A 7,110-nucleotide genomic window follows, 5' to 3' on the forward strand; every position below is an offset into this window, starting at 1 on the left:
AGGATCTCCAAACACAAAGAGTTACAGGGAAGGATTCCACACAAGAAGACTAATTTCAAGAGGGGTGTTGGTTATCAGTTAATAACTTTGGAATACAGCCGAGCAATGTTGGTTTCCTGAAATCCTGTTGAAAGACTCATTAATGAAAACTCGGTTTGTTTTGTCAAGCTCTCAGTACGGTTGTGAGTGTGTGTATATGCATCTGCCAATATACTATGGCAGTTTATGCAGAAGGCTGTAATAGAAAAGGCGAGGTATTGACTTTTTAGTAGCTAGTTGGATAATCAGTGTAACTTTCTAAAGTATTACTTACTTAGCTAAAGGCAGCAGGACTAATATGCTGTTGCATTCATTTAGTAGTTGAGTGTCTTTCTGTGCTGACAGGGTTTAGTATTCTGTACAAGGAGGTGTCAGAGTGCGGGTGACAGAAAATCGTAACAGTCTCATGTAAAAATCAAATATCTGAATTGTTAGCTCAGTAAGATTTTTTGTTTTGGTTTTTTTAAAACCCAAAAAGCTAATCCTGGAATTTGATTTTGAATTTAATGTAAAAGTTGATCCTTGTGAAAGTTATTTTTGGTTATTTACTCTTATATTAGTTCTTTGAGTAGCTGGCGCCTTTGTGCTGTCTTGCGTTCTATCAAGGTCAGTATAAAATGAAAATTGATCTTGATAATCACGTAGAGGATTAGGGATGAGTTCAATGCAGAGTATGCAGCCTGCCTAGTAGAGAGTGTGAGTTTGTAAGGACACCTCTGCTGTAGAAACTAAGTCTCTTACTCTTTTATTTAATAGGAGCTGTGAGCTGTGTCCCTAGATGGGTATTTTCATCTTTGGAAAGCAGAGCACCTGCTTCTGCAGAAGGTGCAGAAGCTGCTGCTTGATGCAGAAAAGCATCAAAGGTGCTTTTCTGTTTGTAGGCGTTAAATTTCAAAGATTGCCTAGCAGTTAAGGCTGTTTGCTATTCTTCATCTCCTTCAAATGCTTGAAGAAGGAGCAGCAGTGTTTGTAAAACACTTAAAAGCTTTTATGTCAGATGAAATGTGCTAAAACTTAGAACTTGAGGGAACTCCCCACTGCCCTCATTTTTGGAGGGTGGGAAGTGCTCTGAACTTTCTGCCAGTTCTGGGTTAGCTGAGGTGAACCGTTGCATAGAGAAGGAGGGCTACTTGATGAGCAGAATCCATAAAGGAAGTTGCCCTTCCTTAAGTGCAATTGCAGGTCAAACCCAGGCGTATCTGTGCTAGTGCATGAGGTAAGCTTTTATAGGTGAGAGCTGCTGCCTGTGTACAGCTGCTGAAGAAGTACCAGCAGCTTAGGAAGATGTAAAACAATTGACCACAACGTGCATTGTTCTTTGCATAACACTTGGCTTCAGCCTTTCTCATCTCAGCTTGGTTCAGATAAGGCATCCCATCTCCTTCAGTTTTTTTTCTCTGAGTCAGGTCGTTGCTTTTCTCTTAAGGGTCTGTTTTTGTGGTGAAGTTACTTTTTAGCTGAGTCCTTGTTTTTTTCACTGCAGCTTCCTTGACCCTAGCTTACAGAAGTGTTCTATGACAGTGTTCCTTGAGCAACCAAGAAACCAAACGCAAAAGCAAGTCTGAAATCTAACGGTAGCCAACATGAGTGCTTTTATGATCAACTTAATTGTACGTTATCCAAATAGTTCTGAACTTTGAAAAGTGTGCATTTTGTTTCTACTTCTTTTTGTACTGCGTCTTGCTCTGTTTGACTTCATCTCAAAGCAAATCCAGTCTTCATACCACTGTTAATATAGTCTGTTCTTGCATTTTCCTCTGGGAATGGAAGAAGGCATGTTGTCTGCTCTGTGGTATCATGCTGGGAGTCTGTGCTGTGAGTGAATGGTTGCTTTGTAATTTTAAAGCCCTGAGTGAGACTCTTCATTTTCAGTGTGTATTTATTTGCTTCAAACATACAAAAGCTCACTCTTCTCATAAACAAAAAAACCCAGCAAAACAAACCAAAACAAAAAACAGTTTGCAGATTTGTGTGCTATTTTCCTTTTCTGGATGCAGTATGTGTAATGGAACTTTACAGCAGGGCCAAGTGTGAGGGCTTGCAGGGTGGGTGGTCCCCTAAAGTTCTTCCCAGACTCTTAATCTGAGGTACTTCAGCCCCTTAGGAGGCAGTTTGAAGTGGTGTGAGCTATCTTGTCTGGATGCTGAAGGCTTTTCTTTTCTAATAGCTTGTTAATGTGCCTGTGTTTTGATTGTCCAGGCCAAGCTCCTCCAAAGATGCCCCGAGGTGTACCGCCCTTGTTGTCTAACCAGTATCTTGTGGGACCTGGAGGACTTCTGCCTGCCTACCCAGTAAGCAATTTAATTGTTGCTGTCCTGGGTTGCTTACCCCTTGGTGCAAATGGGCCCTCGCGAGCTGCTGCTGTCTATGCCAAGGCATTTCTGTTGGCACGTGTTGCATGTGGAATTCTTGTTCCAAATGCTGAAGAACCTATGCTACTGGTCCTTAACGGTGTGGTTCTTGTAAACCAAGGGGAGAATGCTACTGTGTTCCTGAATGCAGGCTGGAATGTCAGGTGTGCAGGGATTTGTCTTTGAATGCCACTTTTTAACTTGCTGCAGCTACTTCCTCAGTTCCAGCACCGAAGGCAGAGCCTTTTTGCTCACTGCCTTCCGCTGGCTCTCTACCTAGCGTGGTATCCACCACGGCTTCGCTTCTGCCTTCAGCCATCGCGGCACGCGGCAACGTTGCCCAGCTTGCCTCAGTCCAGTGATTTGGCCAGCAGGTGCCTTTGCCAGTGAAGCAGGTACAGTAGGAGTTGTGATAAACTGAAAGGGGTTCCATTTTGGGGAAAGGGCAAACGTGAGGGTGATTGTGTCTGGGGGCTGTCAGACCTCAGGGTCCCCTTTTCTGACCCAAACTAGACTGAGGAGAGAGATTCAGAAGAGAACAGGATGTTTCTGGTTGCACAGGATGAGCTCTGGGCTGCCTCTTCATGATAGAGCAGCTGCTGCCCTCAAGCTTTTGTGGTATATAAAGACCTTTGTGTGTCAGGGGGCTCTTGCTTCAATCATGCCAGCTCAATTAGCCCAATTGATTCCCCCCGTTTGTTTTTCCTGCTTTGTCCACAGTGCCTGCTGTTTGTTTAGTGCCATTCCCTAACAGTTTGCTTCCTGGCTAATTTTGAAATACCCTAGTTTCATTTATACATGTATTTCCTAAAGTTAAAAACGAGAAGTAACTGCACAGGGCAAGTGTGTGTTTTTTCTTTTTCTAAAGGGACTGAATTCTCAGAGTCTGCTCCTTAAGATGCTTTGAGATTTCAGATTGGTGTTCCTGGAAGTGCACTCAGCACAGCTTAACTCATTTGCGCTATGTGTCTGATTGTCTCAGTGCCTGTTAGTTGAGCGACGTCCTGAGGCTGTACGGGTTGAGTTCTATTTTCATACTCTCCTTTGTACTGTATTTGTTGAAGTGAGAAACTAATTGGATGGGATATCAGGTGTTTGGGGTTTTTTTCCTGTTTCACAGCTAGGACGTGGTTGATTCTCTTTTAATACCCTAGTGTTTTCTGTTGAATAAAAAGGTGACTGTGTCAAATAACAGGAATGACTCCATTCCCGTTAGAAACATCCTCTCCCCACATTTGTTTGTTGAAAAGCTGTGTACGTGGTTAGAAATTTTGGTTGGAGGGTTGCTGCTGTTGGGCGGGTAGCGAGTGCCATGGAAAGAGGATGCCTGAATTCCAAGCACGTCTGACTTGGTTGTGCTGGTGGCTCTTGTGTGTGTCTCTGCCCTAGGTCAAATGGTGAATTCGGGCTTCTTAGAAGAGCTGGGCAGAGTGGGCAAGGGAGCGGTTTAAAACTGTATGTTGGACTGAAGTATTTCCTGCCTTGCTGCCTGAAGTGGTGTCCCGGTCATTCCTGCAGATGGGGAACAGTTTTGAAGAATGGAGAAGTAAAATTAATCCGTGAAACTGCCCGGATTTCTTCTGGTCCCACCCCTCCAAGAGCTGCCAGAAGTGGTTGCCCTTAAATGAGGGCATCTAATTTAGCTGGCAGCTTTGTTATGAAAACGGCTGTATTTTCTGGTGGCTATTTCTATAGAGACTAGTAAAATACTTGTTAGGGTTAGGCCCTCTCTTGCTTCTGATTTTGCACGAGGAGGGGCTTTTTGAGCACCAAAGCTTCCCCGTTTTTTATGGCTTTGTTTTGTTTGCCTTTGTTCAATGTTCATTCCGTTGGTTCCGTGCTGTACTGTCAGTTATGTTGTCGGCCTCGACCGTAAGGTATAACTTTCATCAGTGTAAATGTTGAAGAAGCAGTTTCAGTCCCCTTTCAGGGAGACATGTAAGGATCTTTGGATTACGGATGGCTGTGGGTGCTCGTGTTCCTGCCAGTAGTTGACAGGCCTGGTCAGCTAGGGAAAAAAGGTGTCATTTGCAGTTTATATGAACAGTTTTCCTTCAATGTATTGTTCCTTTCAAAGATTTACAGGTGACATTTTGCTATTTTTGTATCAGAATTTAGGGATTTTTAACGCAAAGCTCTCCACTGAAATGTAAAAAGAATGACCGATGTGTCCTGGAAAGAAGTGCAATTACATAGACTGGCTAGTTCTACTCTTGTAGTTTACAGTTCTACATAAAACACAGGTGTGTGTTTTTTCACTTGGGCTGTGCAGTGGTAAGAAAACCCCACAGACAGAGAAAAAACCCTCCCCTGGAACTTCCTCTGAAATTAGAGGTGGGTGAGACGTATCATATTTTCTGCTTCTTCCACTATCCTGCTTTCTCTTAAACTTGTTTGTATCACTATCATAAATTCCTTGCTTACGCTAGAGCCAAGACAATGTAAGGGTTTGGGGTTTTTTTCTTTTTTTTTTCAGGCCGGTCACCTCCTGTCAGGCAGAGATAGCCATGTGGATGTGCTCGGTCACAGAGGCAGAAGGAGTAACAGGTGGGTGCGTGGTTAGTGATGGTTCTCCCTTTTCAACAGTACTGTCAGGCACATCAGGGAATGATGTGTTGGAGGGGTTTCAGATTGGTGGTAATTACAGAATAGTTATGTGATTATTACTGCAGTAGTGTGAGGGTATGAGAAGGACAAAGATTTGGGGAGGAGAGGGTAATTGTCTCTGCCTGCACAACTGGCATGAGGTCCTGCTTTATTTTAAAGGAGATATAGTGAATAAAATCAGTGAATCTAATGGGCGGTCTTTCTGACCAAATATATACGTATTTATTTAGGATAAGATAAACGGTCCCTTGAACTCACTGGTTATACGGACTTAACTCTCTGTTGCCTCAAAATGGGACCAAGTTTGGCTCGGCCATGGGCGTCTACATTAGAGACATCCACGTTTAGTCAGATGAATCACACCCCAGTCTCCTGTGTTCGTCATCAGGTCTCTGGCCACTCTGCTGTTAGCCCTTATTGAAGCCAAGTACAGTCCCTGTCTCATTGATTGATTGATTTTAACAGAAAGGAAAGTCAGTCTTAGACATTTGGTTGCGGAAGAAAGTTTGTGTTTGAAGATCGTGCTTGGATCTTCAAGTAGGTCTAATTAGATGCCTTTTCCTCTTTGCTTCATCCCTGATAAGCTTAGGCACTCTCTGTTTGTCCTGTTTCTGAGGACCACTGCCCAAGGCGCCTAGCGTTGCACAGGGAGATGCTGCATCTCATTTTGCACTGTGAGTTTTGTTAGTCATCAGGAATGAAGTACTTCTAGGAGACAAGCTAACTAAATTGCACTCAAGTGAAAAAAGTGCTCTATAACTCCCGAGAAATAATACTGGATTGTAATCAAAATAGAAGTATTTTGAGCAAAAGGTGCTTAAAAAGTTAGGTAAAAACGATGAGCACGGTGCAATTTGTTTAGTTTGGATTTTTATATATTTTCGATTTAAAGTTTGAATGTAAACAAATCTGGTTGAATTGATGTGGAAAAGATGTTCAAATTGCCAAGTATTTCTTTCAAACAAGAATAAGCAAAGTAGCAGCTAGAGAGAGTGTTTTGGCTTTAAAGTGTGTTGTATTTGTGAACCCAAATCTCCAAGCTGCTGGGCTGCTGGGCAGGGTGAGACCTGTGCCAGCCAATTCATCTTTTAGCTCCAAGTGCCTTTTGATAGAGATGCAGGTCTCCTGGGGATTGTGGGGACGTGCTCCTGCATCTGGAAAAGATGGCTGAGTTCCTGGTGTAAGAAGGGCACTGGGGTTTAGAGGTCAGAGTTGAGGCAGGTATGGAAGATGGCAATAGCTGTGATCTTTAGTGCAAAAAATTTATTTTTGTATATTCAAGCAGGTTTTTTTCTCTCCTCTGCTAATCCAGTGTGGAATATGAGCCGATAAAGAGAAACCGACGCTGGACACGCTGGACACACTTAAGTATTTGTTTTAAAATAGGTGTGAGGTCAAGCTAGAACATGCTTTGCAATTGGTGTACTTACTGCAGCAAATTTTCTGCTCTTCCTGGCCGTCTTCTGTGGTTTTCAGCCTGCTTCACCTCCACAGAAAGAGATACCGTGTGTATGAAAGAGGCCGTTATGCGTCTTCCCTTAGGAGATGTTTTTTTGTGCTCTGCTCTTGAATTACAATCTGAATTATTTATGCCAACGTTTCAAATAGCTTTTGGATTCCCTGGTTAAAGTATTCTGAACCTACCCCAGTTACAACGCACAACTCCCACCAGCCATCAGTTTTTATTTCATGTCATTTTTCATGAAGTAACACACATTGCAGCCAGAATCGTGTGTTGCTGTTCCATGGTTCTTTTTACAGTAGTTTTCCAGCTGTATTCCTCGTCCCCATGATAAAGAGTGTTGCCAGTATTTCTTTTTATCTTAGAATACACATGGTAAGGATGGTTGCTGGATGTCTCATCCTTTTTAAGGCTGTGAAGGCATGCTCTGACAAGGCCTTTTCCCAGACCCAGGTATTCAGGGATGCAAGGTGTGCCTATCCCCATCAGCTCTGTGAAGGATTTAAGAGAGCTTGTGCGCCTGAAGGCTGAATGATGCTTCTGTGTCAGAAGCTGAATTTCCGCCAGCAAAAGCAGCTTCCCCGACTCTTTAAGCTGTGTGTCCTTTTAATGCTGCAAAATGTAAATAAGGATCCTTGCGTACATCTTTCT

This window comes from Haliaeetus albicilla, chromosome 22, assembly GCF_947461875.1.
Source record: "Haliaeetus albicilla chromosome 22, bHalAlb1.1, whole genome shotgun sequence".
NCBI classification, from domain to species: Eukaryota; Metazoa; Chordata; class Aves; order Accipitriformes; family Accipitridae; genus Haliaeetus; species Haliaeetus albicilla.